Source organism: Lithobates pipiens, unplaced genomic scaffold (assembly GCF_037356315.1).
Source record: "Lithobates pipiens isolate NorthernLeopardFrog02 unplaced genomic scaffold, aLitPip1_a1.2 Scaffold_13, whole genome shotgun sequence".
Lineage (NCBI taxonomy): Eukaryota > Metazoa > Chordata > Amphibia > Anura > Ranidae > Lithobates > Lithobates pipiens.
Window position 1 is genome coordinate 305,698,491 of NW_027507718.1, and position 20,065 is coordinate 305,718,555.

Genomic DNA, 20,065 nt, shown 5'->3' on the forward strand with positions numbered 1-20,065 from the left:
GCGATATCAGTTATTGCTGAAACAACTCAACTGCTAGATGTCATTCTACTAGATGATTCAAGTAAACAGTGCTTTTAATAAGACTTTGGGAAAGGTTTTGCAGATTAAAGCTGGACATTTAGAAGACCTTTGTGACTATCCCATATAGCAAGGATGATTTGCCACAAATTTGTGGCAATGTTGAATTGTAAGTCTGTTAAATTTTCACTGGCAAGTTGTAGACTTGCAGAGCATTTAAAGCACAGGTTCTAGTTGACACTTTTGCAACTTGTAGCAAATTTGCATAGCAAGTCGCTAGCAAGAGCAAAGTTGCAGCGGTGAGTCTACAGCAAGAGCTCTACAAGTCTACAGCATGAAAATTCAGCCACAGTGACTCCTGTGGTGGGATGACTATTGCACAACATACCGTATTTATCGGCGTATAACACGCACTTTTTCCCCCTTAAAATCGGGGGAAAGTCGTGGGTGCCTGTCTGTGAGGCAAAAAGACCGAGCGGCGCCGAAAAATACCGAGCGGCGCCGAAAAAGATTGAGCCGTCTGCTAGCCTCCGCTCGTAGTCCCGCCTCCCTGCTGTTTCTGCGAGCGCTGCCGAAAAATACCGAGCCGACTCTACTGTGTACTCGGCTCGGCTTGTATGGGCGGGACTGCGAGCCGAGCCAAGCCGAATACACAGTAGAGTCGGCTCAGTCTTTTTCGGCAGCGCTCGCTCCAGAAACAGCAGGGAGGCGGGACTACGAGCGGAGCCGAGCAGACGGCTCGGTCTTTCTTAGCGCCGCTCTGTATTTTTCGGCGTCGCTCGCTCGGTCTGTCTCGGCGGCGGGATATTTAAACATGGAAGGCTGCAAACGGCGCTGGGCGAGCTGGAAATTACACTGGCAAGCTGCAAATGACACTCTGCAAGGCTGCAAACAACGTGGGGCAAGCTGCAAATGACACTGATCATTCTGCAATGATGGACAATGCTGCAGATGGACACTGATAAGGCTGCATCGACGGGCATTTAAATGTAAGTTTTTTTTCCCTTAAACTTCCTTCCTAAAACTTTTTTCCTTAAAATGCCCTCCTAAACTTGGGGTGCGTGTTATACCCCGATAAATACGGTAACTGAACCAAAACTTGCAGCTTGCAGAATGATTGTAAAGAAAGTTGATCTGGAGTCATGCAATGCAGACTTGTGAAGCCTGGCAAGCCTAGCAATAGCTTACAAGTAATTTTCAAACTTGTAGCACAATTGCTTTCTATCTGGGATCATACATATTGTGCATAGAAAAGAGAGATATATTATTTGATCTGTAACAACTTCAGCAATATATATGCAGTATTCCATCTGAAGAACACTGTGTTAATGTTAATATGAGACAGTATGTCTCAATACTGAGCTGAAAAGCTCAAATCACTTGTTTTAGAGTACACCTACAAATATGGCACAGTAAAACAAAACAAATTTAACATCAATAATGTATAATAATCATCAGCGTTTAATTGTAATGCTGGATTGCAGTTTTAGTAATAATTGCTGTAAGATCAGGATGATCTCCCTCTATTTTAGAATGCATTGTACATAGTTATCCTGTGAAAAAAAAGAAAAAAAACATGGGAACATGGACTTACTGATAACTGGAAAATTATAACTGTCACCAATGGTTTGTCCAAACATTAGAACTCCGTCCAGTATGATCACACATGCAGGTGACCATACTGAAAATATGCCCACAGCTTCTGGAGGGTCCATCCATTGGCATCTCATTCAATGTGGCTACACATGCAAGTGATAATACTGAAAATATGAATACAGCTTTTGGAGGGTCCAACCATTAGTATCCCTTCCAACGTGACCACAGATGTAGCTGACTATAGTGGAAATATTCCCACAGCTTCTGGAGGGTCCAACCATTCAGTGTGACCACACATGCAGCTGATCATACTGGAAATATGCCCTGTTGTAGGACAGCAAATAGGAACTGCTTTAATGTCAGAAAAAAAACCAACATAATTTATATAGGCCAGGGTAAAATACACATGTAAATGATATATTTAGAAATTGTAAAATGACAACAATAAGATCTCATGCACACTAAGCTCTTCTAAATGCCTTTCTTCCGACAGGAGAAAATTAGCATGTAAAACACACCTAAAACTGCAATTTTCAAATGCATTTAGGCGCGCTTAGACACATTCAGGCACCTTAACCATTTGGGGCTTCAGAATATTAATTTATTCTGGCAATTGAAATAAATGAACTCTCTAGTACTAAATGTGTTTAGGTGCGTCATCGTTTTTTTTTTTTTTGCCCAAACACTCCTCTACTGCCTCCTTATGAGTAGAAAAAAAAATCTAATACCTGTAAAATTTTACATTTTTGACGGCTGCAGTGTGCATGAGGCATAAGAAGTAGAGCAAAGGCCTTTTCACAGCACAGTACTGTGAACTCTAACACCAGCACTGTCATACAATGTCACGGGTTGCCTTTTGTTACGTTACACAGTCTATTCAAAATGAATGGGCTCAAATGCACAGCCAGTTAGGCAAAAATGTGATGGGCTGATGTGCTTTGCCACAAATGCAAAGTGAGTTGCTGCAATGTGCATTACCCCAGTCCAGTGGTGTGAATGCATCTTAAAAGGGAAGTATGCATTTTTTTTCCTCTGCAAAATGATACTTACTTAGGTGGATGCAGCATTGATTAAGAGTGAGAATTGAATGATCAAACACCACTGATCAGTTCTCAGGGTTCCCTGAGCAGAGAGCTGGTGACTGTCAGTCCTCGCTGTCTGCTCTGCCCCCCTGCACTGGAGTGCTGGGCTGTGGAGGGTATATGAGCGGTCGGCTCAGGCTCTCAGTGGCTTGCTGAGAGCCTGAGCCGGTGGCCAGTCCAGGCATGTGTGGTCGGATTCTGACTTCATTGTCGCAATCTTCTCTGAGCCTGGACTGCCTCTGTGACATCAGCTGATAGTGGGCTTCAGCCTGATGTCAGCTGAAAACAGGCCAAAAGAGTGCAGAATGATCTGCACTCCTGTGATCCACACAAGAAGTACAACAATCTTTTGCTGTACTTCTCCTTTAAAGTGTCTCTAAAGTCTTTTTTTAACTTAATGCATTGTATGCATTAAGGTAAAAAACCTTCTGGTGCAGCTCCACATCCAGCCCCCATTATATGTTACTGAGCCCCATCTTGATCCAGTGATGTGCATGAGAGCAGCACCCATTGGCTCCTGCTGCCTTAAATTACAGCCAGTAAGACAAGGAGGTGAGAGTGGGGATGGGGCTGAGCCAGGCTCTGTGTGTGAATGGGAGCAAGCCTGCTCGAGTGCCCTCTTAGCAAAAGGCTTGCTATTGGGGGCACTCATTACAGCCAACGGGGGACACACAAAGATGAGATTTAGAACTGCTGTGTGAAAAATCATTGCATAGAGCAGTATAACATGTTTGTTATTTTTTTTATTCTTTCATTTAGAATCACATTAAGCTTTGTTGATTAGTAAAAAGAAACTTCACAACCGGACCTTTCGGATACAAATGTGCCAGTGTATACTGCTACTCTTAGTCTGCTGCCTGTAGTTAGTCTGCTGTCCCAGATGATGCAATTTCTTTTATTTATGTGTCATGCTGTGAGAAGACTCACCCACAGAGCCTGACATATATACATATATATATATTTATACGTGCATGCCAGATATTGCCATATGAACTGCTGTCCATTTTGTTAATAAAAAGGCTCTCTTTTAATCTGGTTGCCCTGAGGATGGCATTTTTGGGTGATTTTCCAGGTGGAAGAGGTCTACCAGGGATTCTGTGGGCCTTTTAATAACAAATCATTTTGATAGGCAATTCCAGGCAAACTCCTCCCATAACCAACTCTCTAAAGCAGTCCCGGGACAAGGTCATCTAGAGCCCAGGGCAAGCATGTCAAATTGCACCCACCCCATTATGTATGAGCAGTATGTGTCAGCAAACCCCCCCCCTCCAAAAAAAAATGGATTGTTTATCTGCATGCTCACCCCCTAACACCCATCACAAATCCCCCTCCCCAAAAAAGTAAAAATAAATATTAAATACATATTCCCCCTTCTAGCACAAATCTGCTACCCTCAACGTTCCCCTCCAAGCACAATCCTCTCCCCTACAACACTCTAAACCCCCCCTTCCAGCACAAGTTCCCCTTCCCCAGTCCCCTATCCTAGCACAAATCCCCCCTGCCACAAATTTCCTCTCCTAGCACAAATACCACCAATCACTCCTACTAGCACAGCCCTCCCCCCCCCCAAAAAAAATGTATTCTAGCATTACTTTTATAGCACAAACCCCCCTTCTTAGCAAAAATCCTCTTCCCCATCCCCCCTCCCAACACAAATCCCCCCAAATTAGCATTCCTAGCACACCTCCCCAAATCTGCCCTGCTAGATCAATTATTAACTCCCCTCCCTACAATCTCCTTCTGGTGTCCCCCACCTCACAGAATACCACAGTGCCCAGAGCAGCCTCCCCTCCTGCCCACCCCTTGTCCTGGTCCTGTTCTAAAGAATCAGCCCTTTCTCAGGCAGACCGACCAATCTTGGGTTGTTTCTCCAAAGCCGATTTTCAAGATCCTTGATTTTGTTCTCTACTCCCTGGACTTTACTGCCAAAAGTAGATAGTTGAAGAGAAGGGGGTCCACAATATCCTCTAAAGCACTAATGCACCTCGCCATGCCAGCCACCCTCTCCTGTATCTTTTGCATTTCCTGGCGCATGATCGATAGATCTACTTTAAAGCGGAGGTCCACCCTAAAATGGACCTTCCGCTCATCGGAACCCTCCCCCCCTCCGGCGCCACAATTGCCACCTTTCAGGGGGGAGGGGGGTGCAGTTACCTGGATAATCCAGGTAACTGCACCCACTTCCGGGATAGCTCTCTGCGAAAAGGGGCGTAGATTACGCCCCTTTCCGCAAGTGCCCGCCCCCTTCCGCAAGTGCCCCGCTGCCTGCTGGGAAACACACAGATCCCAGAGGCAGCGGGAACCGTCCTTATTGCGCAGCGGAACTCGCGCATGCGCAGTAGGGAACCGGGAAATGAAGCCGAAAAGCTCCATTTCCTGATTCCCATACCCAAGATGGCGGCGGCAGAACCCGAGTGACGATCTAAAGATCGGCTTCGGGTGCCGACATCGTGGGCGCGCTGGACAGGTAAGTGTCACTATTTTAAAAGTCAGCATCTGCAGTATTTGTAGCTGCTGGCTTCAAAAAAAAAAAAAAACGCGGAGTCCCGGCGGACTCACTCCTTCACTTTCCCCATTAATTCCATGTGATTTATTGGTGCGGTTGTGAACACCTCAAACAGGGTTGATGTGGAGCCTCTTTGTGATGCAGCAGAGCTGGGGGATGAAAGAGAGAATAGATGTGGTGGAGCTGAAGCCTTTGGTGAAGATGGCGTGGAGATATCAACTGCATCCCTGAATAGTACAGGAGTAACTGCTGGAGAAAATTGCAGGGCAAAAGGAGTGGCAGCCATTTTGACAGGAGTGTGTGGTGATGCTCATTCTTGCTGAAGGCAGTTTTCTGTGTCTGTCCATCTATCTGCAAGCAGCAGGGAGTAGAGAATTCAACCATAACCTGAAATAAGTGTCTGAGTGCAACATAGGGGCAGTTCAGAGTGCAGGATAAGGCAGGATATCGGGGGAATGTTTCAGTACTGCAGCTGGAAGTGTCCACTCACATTTTTGCAAGGTCACGCCCTTGCATGTAGCCGTTTAGGTGCATTTTACATGGAGTGCTGTAGTAGGTGTTCATCTAAGATACCTTTATAACTATATTACAGCTTTTATTATCCATGGTTAGGGATGAGCCGAACACCCCCCGGATCGGTTCGTACCAGAACCTTCTAATGGACCTAAAATTCGTACAAACTTTAGAACCCTATTAAAGTCTATGAGACTCGAATGTTCAAAATCAAAATTGCTAATTTTAAAGGCTAATATGCAAGCTGTGCAACAGACAACACCAGCAATAAGGGGTATCTTCAGATGTATACTGCGCTGGAGGCACACAATACCCACTAACTCCTGCAGATGGCTGTATTAGAGAACAACAGCAATAAAGGGTAGATACAGGTGTATACTGTGCTGTGCTGGAGGCACACAACACCCACTAACTCCTGCAGATGGCTGTATTAGAGAACAACAGCAATAAAGGGTAGATACAGGTGTATACTGTGCTGTGCTGGAGGCACACAACACCCACTAACTCCTGCAGATGGCTGTATTAGAGAACAACAGCAATAAAGGGTAGATACAGGTGTATACTGTGCTGTGCTGGAGGCACACAACACCCACTAACTCCTGCAGATGCCTGTATTAGAGTGCAACAGCAATAAAGGGTAGATACAGGTGTATACTGTGCTGGAGGCACACAACACCCACTAACCGCCTTATATAGTGTGGGGCGTTTACTAAACCCCCTGAGCTATAATTGGCCACAGGCATCCTGCCTGTGGCCAATTATGGCTCTCCTCGCTGCCGCCTGGCGCTGTGATTGGCCAAGCATGCGGGGTCACAGTGCATGCTTGGCAAATAATGAGCCAGAAATGCACTGTGATGGCATAGTGCATTGTGGACCGTTCGTGCCACGCGAATTTGGTGCAAACGGTCCACAAAGTTCTGAATTCGCCGAACAGACGAACGGCCGATGTTCGTGTCGAACATGCGTTCGAATCGAACACCGAGCTCATCCCTATCCGTGGTTTTCAGTGCAGATTTATGCACAAAACTTAAAAGGTTACAGTTTACCATGACACATTTCAGTAATTAATTGAAACATTTATTTTCAACCAGTGAGAAATAAGAATGAGCACAATGGTTCTTTTCATTAAAACCGTTCAAAAAAAATTAGCACTTTGTTAGGATCTGCTTGTGCTTTTTTAATTTTACATTATGTGTCTTGCCATAATAGTTGTTTCCCTTTTTTGTGAATTAAAGAAAATATAAAATATAAAAAAAAATAATCTGAAATGTGAAAAAAGTGTGTACTAAATTCTTTTTCCCACCATGCACTCATAAAAATCATTATTAGTACATGGGTGATTTTAAAGCTTTATGCAAATAGACCTCATTTACTTTGGGTATATTTCTATTTCTTTTTAGGAATACTGTAAATGCAATTTTTATAAAACCACTGAACTGAAGAATAAATGAGCACTACTAAAACAGTAGGTGCTAAGACTTAGATAGCTTATACTACAGTTAAAATACTCTTAGCAGTCAGAGAAGATTACCTGCAAATGAAACACTGCAGATACTTGAGTCAGGACTGAAAAATTAATTAAAACAAAATCATTCCACAGACTCCAGCTCCCATTTAGAAAAGGATATCATTTCTCATCCTTAATTCTGTTAGAAAAGTTTAGCACAGTAACCACAACAATACACATACAAGTATCTGCTAAATCATTTTTTGTGTTACATTTGAGAATTAAAATGAAAATTAAATAGTTTATGGTCATTTTTATCAAACTTCTTTTTAACATATTAATAAACTAATATTTACTTTTTTTATTATTTGACAGGTAGTTATTTTACAAATAAACATTTATTAAAGAGTGTACAGATGATATTGTGTTTGCAAAGCAAGCATGACTGTCCCACTGAAATGCCCAGCATAGGCTTTAAACTTTCTAGTGTATGGCAGTAATTAACTTGGTAAGCTGTTGCCATCTCTACTAGCAGTGAGGAAGGGTTGTGTCTACATTAAAAAAAAAAAAAAATGCTAGGAAGCTCTAAGCTTTAGCACCCAGGTGTCAAACACAAGGCCTGCAGGCTGAATCCGGCCCCGCGGACCTTGCAAAGCGACCTCTGGCTGACACCCGATCGTTTTTCTCACTGGCAAGTCTCCAAAGAGTAAACATCCTCCCTCTCAATCCTGCAAGCAGCGCAGGCTTGTGTCAGCGCATGTGCGGCCCTTTGGTCTCCAAGGAGACAAGAATAAACCTCTCCTACTTGCTTTCCTCCTTAGTCCCTTCACCGCCACCGGTGTCCTGACAGAAAGCCGCTACCTATCACATTGTGTGTGATGGGTAGCGGCTCTCTGATAGAACATATTCACCACATTTTGACAACACAAGCCGGGTGGGCCACAGTGGGAGCATGCACCAATTACAATTACTGTTGTAATACAGAACAGCAGATAACAATTAAAGAGGTTTATGAGTGATTGCAATAGAGAACATCAGAATCTTGCTCCAATTATTTGTTACAGCACCAATTCCAGTCAATCATTCATAAACCTTTCTAAATGTTATCTGCTGTACTGAATATGTTCTATCAGAAGGCCGTTACCCATCACACACAATGTGAGGAATGCATTCTGCAACACAACACACATGTGCAGTAGGCCGCTACGTCGCTTCGGTTGCATTTTCTAATGTGAAGCGGCTTTCTCATAGAACACCGGCTTTTTGAGAGCTGAGCGCATGTGCGGCCTGTCGGTCTCTAAGAGGACAAGAATAAACCTCTCCCACTCTCCTCAGTCCCTTCAGCGGCGCAGGATTTTTGTGAGCTGAGCCCGGCATAGCTGTCAGGAAACTCCACTGCTGACAGCTATGCAGGGCTGGACGGATACGTTTTGTTTAGTTTTTTCCTTTGCTGAATCATGAGGGCAGGCTTTTTGAGGGTTGAGGAGGAGGATGTGTTTAGAGGTGGTGGGATGGGAGGAATGTGATGGTTGTAGAGGTCAGAACTCAGGAGGAGGGGTGAAAAAAAGATGTTGCACACTGTGCATAGCTTGCTTCTGAACCCTCTGTACAGGCTGTACGTAGTACAGGTAAAACCTTAGCTAAAGCTATAGGCTCCAAACAAAGTTTCAAGGATGCTACCTAAATAAAGACAATTACTAATGTATCTCATGTTAGTTAACCCATAGTGCTTTGGGAATCCATTGTCACTCATTAAATGTTTATTAGTGGAAAAAAAAAGTTTAACAGTTTAATTTAAACAAAACTATTACTGTATCCCTTTAATTGGGATGAGTTTTGGTACACAACATTCTTCAGACATATTCCTTTATTCTTAATGGGCCAAATATAGTTCTTTTTAACTGTATCTGTATTTAAAGTTCATTTATTTTATAAATCCTCCTATTCCTCGTAAAAAAAAGTTAATAAAAGGTCACCTATACTGATCCTTTTTTAATTCTCAATTCTTGCCCTATAACCAGCAGACATTATTAAAGATATTGGTTACATATTGGAAGGCAGGTTATCGTAGTAAAGATCTATTTATTATGTGGCTAAACCAACCTATTAGCCGATTTTAACATACTAAAACAATTGTCACAAAGTAACTGTGTATGCTAATGCATAGGATGTATGGTTTTCATCCTTACACTGCAGAATCAAAGCATGATTTTCAAGGAACTAATGATCAATATCCATTAATCTCCATGTTACTAAATCCTCAGATTAGACTGCCATTGATCAAACAAAGAGTGAAAACAGCAATACCCTTGACAGGAAGATTAATGACCTGGTTATGTCTAATTTACCTTTAACACTGGATGGAAATAAGAAAAGGGGGAAAAAACGTTTTTTCCAATCAAAGATACATTTACTGTGCAAGTATTAAGGACTGAAAGAGAACCTGTTCTCTTTTAAGCAATAAAAATAAAAACAACACACAAAGCCTTATATATTTAGATTTTTATAGTAATGCAGACTTCTTTTCTTAGAAAAGTTTAATATTTTAGATTTTTCCATGTTAATCAGTTAATATTTAACATGTCATTATTAGTGTACAATAATTTATGGCTTGCAGTCCTTAATTATGTAATACATATTACATGGTCGACTCTTCAGATATTAGCAGTCTGGAAGCTGAGAAATCTATATGTCGCAATATGTTCTGAGTGTGCATACATCTGTAAACTGCAGATGCCCTCAGCTTGCTGACCCTTTAAAATCTTTCTACCATAGGTCCATGTCTATATGATCCTTATAGAAGTCTGACACCTACCTAGTACTACACCAATTCGTGGCTAAGCTTCCAATTCATTTGAGACTCTGGTAATTGAAATGCTCCTAATACAATTAAATTTCCTGACCACAGACATTCTAACTGCAGAAGATTACTGTATATATCTGTGCCCACAAGTGGCGATGATTATACCACCGACAGGAGGTCTAAGTATAACAATATCCAATATACACTCACCAGCCACTTTATTAGGTATACCTTGCTAGTCCTGGGTTGAAACCCTTTTGCCTTAAAGCGGGAGTTCCGCCCTTTTTTTTTTTTTTTAAGTCGGCAGCTACAAATACTGTAGCTGCTGACTTTAAAGATACGGACACTTAACTGTCCAGCGCTCCCTCAATGTCGGCACCTGAAGCCGATCTGTTGCTCGGCTCTCGGGTGCTGCTGCCGCCATCTTGGATATGGGAATCAGGAAGTGGAGCCTTGCGCTTCACTTCCCGGGTTCCCCACTGTGCATGCACGAGACGCGCTGCGCAATAAGGACGGTCCCTGCTGTCTCTGGGATTCGCATGATTCTCAGCAGACAGCAGGGGACCCGCAGGAAGTGGCGTAAATACCCATCGATTCTGCGGATATCTATGCCCGGAAGTGGGTGCAGATAACTGTATTATACAGGTATCTGTACCCCCTCCCCCCTGAAAGGTGGCAATTGTGGCACCGGAGGGGGGAGGGTTCCGATGAGCAGAAGTTCCACTTTAGGGTGGAACTCCGCTTTAAGAACTGCCTTAATTCTTCATGGGATAGATTCAATAAGGTGTTGGAAACATTCCTCAGAGATTTTGGTCCATATTGACATGATAACATCACACAGTTTCTACAGATTTGTCGGCTGCACATCCATGATGTGAAACTCCCATTCCATCATATCCCAGAGATGCTCTATTGGATTGAGATCTGGTGACTGTGGAGGCCCTTGCAGTACAGTGAACTCTTTGTCCTGTTTAACCACTTGCCGCCCGCCCTATAACAGATACACGGCGGCAAAGGGGTTTCAAAATCCTGACCGGACGTCATATGACGTGATCAGGATTTTGAGCCGCTGCGCGCCCCTGGGGGCACGCATCGCGGCGATCATTGTTGACACCCCGCAACTACGATCTCGGTAAAGAGTCTCCAACGGAGACTCTTTACCATGTGATCAGCCGTGTCCAATCACGGCTGATCACAGTGTAAATAGGAAAAGCCGGTGATCAGCTTTCTGTCAGACGCTAGTAGAGGAGAGCCGATCGGCTGCTCCTCTGACAGGGGGGTCTGTGCTGATCGATTATTAGTGCAGCCCCCCTGAGGATGCCCACACTGGACCGCCAGGGACGTCACCAGACCACCAGGGATGCCCAGCACAAGGTAATCCTCCCTAGACCACCAGGGATGCCAGTCAGTGCCCACAATGGATGCCAATCAGTGCCCATAATGGATGCCAATCAGTGCCCACAATGAGCATCACTGATTGGCATGCATTATTGTTTGGCACTGATTGGCATCCATTAGTACAGTATAACATAATACAATGCTGCCTATCAGTGCCCACAAGTGCCGCCTATCAGTGCCCACCTGTGCCGCCTATCAGTGCCCACCTGTGCCGCCTATCAGTGCCCATCCATGCCACCTATCAGTGCCCATCCATGCCCATTTGTGCCGTCTATACATGCCCATCTGTGCCACCTATCCATGCCCATCTGTACCGCCTATCCATACCCATCCATGCCAATCCGTGCCAGCTATCAGTGCCAATTTGTGCCACCTATCAGTGCCCATCCGTGTCACCCATTAGTGCCCATCCGTGTCGCCCATCAGTGCCACCCATCAGTGCCGCCTATCATTGCCCATCAGTGCCGCCTATCAGTGCCACATATCAGTGTCCATCAATGCCACCTCATCAGTGCCACTTCATTGGTGCCACCTCATTGGTGCCCAGCAGCGCTGCCTTATCAGTGCCCATCAGTGTAGCCCCATCAGTGCCCATCAGTGAAGGAGAAAATGTACTTATTTACAAAGTTTTGAAACTGAAACAAAAAAACATTTTTTTTTCAAACTTTTTGGCCTTTTTTTATTTGTTTAGCAAAAAATAAAAACCATAGAGGTGATCAAATACCACCAAAAGAAAGCTCTATTTGTGGGAAAAAAATGATAAAAATTTCGTTTGGATACAGTGTAGCATGACCGCGCAATTGTCATTCAAAGTGCAACATCACTGAAAGCTCAAAATTGGTCTGGGCAGGAAGGTGTTTAAGTGCCTGGTATTAAAGTGGTTAAGAAACCAGTTTATGATTACTTGAGCTTTGTGTGCATTACCCTGCTGGAAGTAGCCATCAGAAGATGGGTATACTGTAGTTATAAAGAGAAGGACATGGTCAGAAACATTACTCAGACAGTCCATGGCATTTAAACAATGCTCAATTTGGGGCCCAAAGTGTGCCAAGAAAATATCTCCCACACCAGACTGAACTGGTGATACTGGGTAGGATGGATCCATGCTTTCATGTTGTTTTTTTTATAATTCTCACCCTACTATCTGAATGTCACAGCTGAAATCAAGACTCATCAGACCAGGCAACATTTTTCCAATCTTCTATGGTCCAAATTTTGATAGCCTGTGCAAAGCTGTCTTAGCTGACAGGAGTTGTACCCGGAGTGATCTTCTCCAGAGGTAGCCCATCTGCTTCAAGGTTTGATGTGTTATGCATTCAGAGATGGTATTCTGCATACCTTGGTTGTAATGATTGGTTATTTGAGTTAGTGTTACCTTTCTATCATCTTGAACCAGTCTGCCCATTCTCCTCTGACCTCTGACATCAACAAGGCATTTTCAGCCACACAACTGCCGCTCGCTGGATATTTTCCTTTTTTCAGAGCATGCTCTGTAAACCTTAGAGATGGCTGTGTGTGAAAATCACAGTAGATCAGCAGTTTTTGAAATACTCAGACCAACCCGTCTGGCACCAACAACCATGCCACATTCAAAGCCACTTAAATCCCCCTTCTTCCCCATTCTGATACTCAGTTTGAACTTCAGCAAGTCATCATCACCATGCCTAGATGCCTAAATGCACTGAGTTGCTGCCATATGATTGGCTAATTAGCAATGTGTGTTACCAAGCAATTGAACAGGTTTACCTAATAAAGTGGCCGGTGCATGTATATACTGTATATTATTAATTTCAATTATGAATCAACTAATTTTGCTAAGGCACTGACATTGGATTTTTTCAAGCACTACTGTCTATCATTTTTTTAGATGAACTCAAAATCAACTGTATATTTGTAGCTAGGAAATATTATTCGTTTTATCAATGGGCATCACAGACACAGTATTGCTAAAGCGTGGATAATATGCAGCCGCATTGCACCTAAATACAATTGTTATGTTCACAAACTAATCAAGTTGCAATTTTCAGGCTGGTACTAAGCCATTACACATTCATGGTGGTAGTATGAGAAAATCAATTTCCTTAAGAAATAAATGCAGGTGTAGGTTCTTTATAGGTCTGAAAGATACAGATTAATATTTATTTTTTGCATTTCTCTAATGTAGCAGGTGTGATTAATCTGACCTTAATACAATTCAATATGTTTTCTTGTTTCCTATTTAACAGCACTTTTTACTTAACAATTCTTTTGCTTTAATATGAGAAATACAGACACTGTAAACTTGACTTAGACTATGCATATAGAATTGATGTGAGCAATTTTATTATGTGTTACTTGATCAGACGTACAAACAGCTTATAGCACCTAAGTCATGTGTAATAACCATCCAACATCAAAAAGCAACAATCTTTTTGACTTTTACTATTACAGAAAGTGCTCTAAAGAAATGTAGTCACTGCAGGAACTCGAGCAGTAAGAACATGTGAAACAAGATACACTTAAACAAAGGATTCCAAAGCTTTCAGCAAAATGTCCAGGAGAAAAATAATCTCTTAGAAGCCAAGAAATACAGACAGCCCGCTGCTAATATCCATTCTGCTATGTTTAGCGGTCAAAGCTTTTGCAAAATGATTTAGCATTCCAAGTAAATCAATGGACAAGTTGTTGTGTATGCTCAGTTTTTTGGGTTTCCAATGGGATTTTTTACATCTTTGTTTTTTTGTTTTTATTTACTTTTTGCAAAATACATGCACAGTGCATCTGTACATTTGTTTTATTTTAAACTGAGTCACCTTATTTTTTCAATGTCATCATCTACATAGAGGACCGAAGATTACTTGAAACATAGCTTTAGGTAGATTTCCTCTCCTGTATACTATTTAACCACTTGGCGCCCAAGCTATGTCATATGACGTTGTGGGCTTTGTGGTGGTATATCTGAATGATGCCTGAGGCCACAGACATCATTCAGATATCGGCATATTCAGCCGGCGATCCTCTGCACCATAAGAATGATCATAGTGGCTGTTCCACCGCTTGATCGTTCTTACGGGCGGCGGGAGGGGACGCCCCCCCCCCCCCCCGCGCTGCCCTCCGTTGCTTGTGCCGACTCACCGCTTCCATCGGTGAGTCGGTCACAGGATCTGCCGACCCTAAATGATACCATAGAGATTTCCAGTGGACCAGATTGTCCCCAGAGTCTCTATGATCGTTCGGAGGCCGGGTGCGATGTTATGATGTCACGCCCAGCCTCTGCATTCAAATTAACGGCGCCGTTTTGGCTGGGAAGCCAGGATCGTTTTTTTATTTTTTTTATTTTAGGCTTCCCAGCCTAGAGGTGAGATGTGGGGTCTTATTGACCCCATATAGGTCCGATCGTGCCATATTCCTATTACAAGGGATTTTTACATTCCTTGTAATAGGAATAAAAGTAATCACATTTTTTTTTTTTTTTTTAAGTGTCAAACTAAAAAAATGAGGGAGGAGTCTAGGTGTCGATCGTCACTTCCGGTCGTGGCCGAGACCGGAAGCACCATTGTTTACATCTGCAAATTTCTACATTGTAATGTAAGTGTGGATATTTTATTAATAAAGTGGATTAACGATACTACACATTGGCAGCCCCCTTATTCTCTTATATATAACCCGGATTGTGGATATTGGAGGAAATAAGCTGGTGTTGCAGAGGTTGTATTTGTAAGAGGTGGAAGATTACTTACCAACCACCCCTCAAGCATGATCTGGTCCTTAGGGACCTTGATTAGAGGTGAGAGGCTGGGGGAAACAAGGGGTGCACTTGAAGCACTGAAGGTTGGAGGAATGGTGTAACCTGCACTTATTGTTCACATTGCATGATTACCATCATCTGTTGGACGGATTGCACATTTTTTTTTAGTTGACTGTTTGCATTTTGCACTTTGCACTGGATATTTGTTTTTGACCTACTTGAGTTTTTAAGATGTTTATCTTTTTGGCATTATTATGTTATGCGATTTACACCATTTGCACTATTGCACGGATTGATTGATTGATGCAATTTGTCATATTGATATTTTCATGCACTTTATTATTGCTATTTTGTCATATTGATACTTTCATGCACTTTACCCTTTTGCACTATTTTTACCTTTTTGCACATTTTTTATGCACTGTATGAATTTGTATTTATATATTTTTTATTAATATATTTATATTGTTTTGGAGCGTACACATTTAGTAATATTTTAGTTAGCGCCACATAAAACACCCCCCGAAACTAAAAAAATAAAAATAAAATTAACAATAAAAAAAATTAAAGCGCCCCTGTCCCCGTGAGCTCGTACGCAGAAGCGAACGCGTACGTAAGTCCCGCCCACATATGAAAACGATGTTCAAACCACACATGTGAGGTATCGCCGCGAACGTTAGAGCAAGAACAATTATTCTAGTCCTAGACCTCTGTAACCCAAAACATGTAACCAGTAAAAAAATGTAAAGCGTCACCTATGGGGATTTTTAAATACCAACGTTTGGCGCCATTACACGAGCGCGTGCAATTTTGAAGCGTGTCATGTTGGGTATCTATTTACTCGGTGTATGTTCCTCTTTCATATTATGCAAAAAATTGGGCTAACTTTGCTGTTTTTTTTTTTTAAAAGCATGAAACTGTTTTTTTCTGAAAAAAACGTGTTCGAAAAATTGCTGCGCAAATACCGTGCGAGTTAAAAAGTTGCAACGACCGCCATTGTATTCTCTAGGGCAGTGATGGCAAACCTTGGCACACCAGATGTTTTGGAACTACATTTCCCATGATGCTCATGCACTCTGCAGAGTAGTTAAGCATCATGGGAAATGTAGTTCCAAAACATCTGGGGTGCCAAGGTTCACCATCACTGCTCTAGGGTCTTTGCTAAAAAAAACATATATAATGTTTGGGGATTCTATGTAATTTTCTAGCAAAAAAATAATGAATTTTACATGTAGGAGAGAAATGTCAGAATTGGCCTGGATGCGAAGTTGATAAACATATATATATAGCTAATTGAATAAAGATGTGATGCGCTAATTACAAAACATTCAAATAGCCACAACAGAACTAAAAATGTGCAATTATAGAGCTATATAAAGTGCAACCGTGCATAGATCAATCAGAGAATATCCCTATACATATATGTCAATGAGTTAAAAAACCATGCCGGTGATTGATAAGTGCAAAAAAACACAGAAAAACACATAAATGTTTAACGTAAAAAATAAGATATAAGATATATGCACGTGTTCAGCGTGTAATATATATATACAAAGAAAAATAAATAAATATTAAATCGTGATTTGTGTAAAATGTCCCATACACAATCAAATCAAAACGTGCAATTCGGTAAGCACACTCAATTAAACGTGCAATGTGCTGGGTAATAAGTCCATTCGTGGTGATCCGTGCAGGTGGTGTGAATGCTAAATAATTACCTCACTGCTGTGGGTAACACAGCAAAAATAGTAATGGACACAAATTTTAAACGTGCAATTCAGTAGGCACACGAGATTAAACGTGCAACGTGCTGGGTGATAGATCCGTCCGTGATGGTCCGTGCGGATAATGTTAATACTATGCAATTACCTCACTGCTGTGAGTAACACAGCAAAAGATAGTAATGGGCACCAAGGTGATTGCAGGGATGGCTGTATAAACGAATTTTCTTTAGGAGACTTCTTATGGCTTCCTCATGGAACATTGCTGTTTGTCGTATGTGTCTATTTTTCCTGCTTCACTTGTGAGTAGTTTTAAATCATTTAAATAAATTGCTATATTTTAAAAAACAACTACACTATGGCGGTTTTCTCTGATTCATTCCTCTGAGTTTACCTACCATCCATGAGGAAGCCATAAGAAGTCTCCTAAAGAAAATTCGTTTATACAGCCATCCCTGCAATCACCTTGGTGCCCATTACTATCTTTTGCTGTGTTACTCACAGCAGTGAGGTAATTGCATAGTATTAACACTATCTGCACGGACCATCACGGATGGATCCATCACCCAGCACGTTGCACGTTTAATCTCGTGTGCCTACTGAATTGCACGTTTAAAATTTGTGTCCATTACTATTTTTGCTGTGTTACCCACAGCAGTGAGGTAATTATTTAGCATTCACACCACCTGCACGGATCACCACGAATGGACTTATTACCCAGCACATTGCACGTTTAATTGAGTGTGCTTACCGAATTGCACGTTTTGATTTGATTGTGTATGGGACATTTTACACAAATCACGATTTAATATTTATTTATTTTTCTTTGTATATATATATTACACGCTGAACACGTGCATATATCTTATATCTTATTTTTTACGTTAAACATTTATGTGTTTTTCTGTGTTTTTTTGCACTTATCAATCACCGGCATGGTTTTTTAACTCATTGACATATATGTATAGGGATATTCTCTGATTGATCTATGCACGGTTGCACTTTATATAGCTCTATAATTGCACATTTTTAGTTCTGTTGTGGCTATTTGAATGTTTTGTAATTAGCGCATCACATCTTTATTCAATTACCTTTACCAGTGAGAGACAACTCATTTAGTGATTGCTGCTTTTTTTCATTTGCTATTCTCGCCCTCTCCTATCTTTTCCATAGAGCGCGGAAGTCTCTATATATACTCACATATATATATAGCTGTCAATACTTTACAAAGTACATTTCCATTTAACTTGTAACAATTCCGGCCCTCGTAAAGCTTACTTTTCAATGTCCCTTACTAGCCATATATCATCACACATTCAATAATGTCAATTTAGGTAAGTCAACCAAGTACTGCTACTGTATGTTTCCAGATTGTTGGAGTGAACAGAAGTATCTACAGGGAATGAACAGTAATGATAATGATACGCCACACTAGTTTCCCTAGTTAAGCCCTGGTGAGAGCATCAGTGCAATAATTATTCAATTATAGATATGGAAAAATTTTGATATTGATAGATGATAAATTATGGTCCTATTTAATGTAAAGATAGACTGTGCAAATACTACATAGTTACATATTTATTCTGATTGAAAAAAGACACAAATTCCTCCAGTTCAACCCACAGAAAAAAAAAAGACGAAACAAAAATAAAAGGCACACACACACACGTATATTTAGGTTTTGTGCTGCCCTAAACTTGTGCACCCCCTAATTTAAATATGACCCACCCCTTCCTGTCAAGGCCACTTCCCTTGCTGAAATTTTCGAGTGGGGACACTAGTTTTAAAGGCCTGGGGGGGGGGAATGGATTCTCTTAATTTGTATAGATTTCCTCTCACTTCCTGTTTGGCTATGGGGCAGGAAGTGATGGGAAATCTATGCAATGGGATTGGGATGGTAAAAAATAAACAGTGTATGCTGGCGGTGACTCTTTCTGTGCTGCCCTCCTGCAAAGTGCTGCCCTGGGCCTGGGCCTTGTCGGCCTAGGCCAGGATACAGCATTACACACACACACACACACACACACACACACACACACACACACACACACACACACACACACACACACACACACACACACACACACACAAGAAATAGAAAATTAATACACAATCCTTTGCCCACAGTTGATCCAGAGGAAAGCAAATATTTATTCAATATAACATAAGATGTATCCTCTTTGTCAGGTATGTGAGTATGTGAGTATGACATATCAACTATTTATATTTATCCTCATCAAGCTGGGGCTTACAATATTGTAAATCTGGCAGATACATGAAGGATGTTTGTAGGTACTTAGGAGTACCTATATATATATATTTTTGGTTAGCCATATAGTATGACACTTTGGTGGCTAAAGCCAAATTGCACTATGCAACAACATAAATGTATTTGCCTGTATGGAAAGCTTGCACCAGGAAAAAAAAAACATAAAAACTTAAGCCTCTTTATAATTACCTAAAAAATTTCAAATTTTTAGGAAGATTTCATTTCATGGTGATTTGTCTTTTTCTCCCTAATTTAACCTGCCTATAAGGCATGGCATACAAAATACAACAGAATAGTTTTTTATGCAGAATATTGAAGCTCACATATTGGAGTATTGGATGTTATTCTTCCTGCAAGATTCAGTAGCTGGATTTGTGGACGAGATGAAAAGATCTTATGCTCTTTGCAAAAGACTTGTGAAACAATCACATGTGGGGTTTTACATTCAAGTACACTAAAGGATCCCCAGAGAAAGGTATAGAGTTGGAAATTGCACTGGAATTTTAGTAAGGGAACTAAAAGAGAGGTACTCAGCCCCAAGGTGTGAAAATTGGCAAGCTTCCGTCATGGAAAAAACACAAGTAATAACAAGTGAAACTGAATAGGAGTTAAGCTTAGCTGCCAACTAGTACTGCAGTTCAACACCTCTGTTACTTTGGATTGCTAGAAACCTTTTACAGCATCAATGTACTGCAATAGATATATTAATATATTGCATTATGCACATAGATATTCAAAATCACACATACACAAACACACACACTCTATATTCATATATACACATGGTAAGTACTACATTACGGAGACATTTTACTGCGTAATTCCCTTGTGACCATGCAATATCGTTTTCGGACAGTTAAACACAGAGAAAGGGAACATGTTGCTAAAGTAATAAGTTAGTGGAAACCGTCTGCATTTAAACATCCCTTTGGATTTGCGTGTTACTAATTTTAGTATGTTTGTTAACTCCTAAGAAGCAAACCAA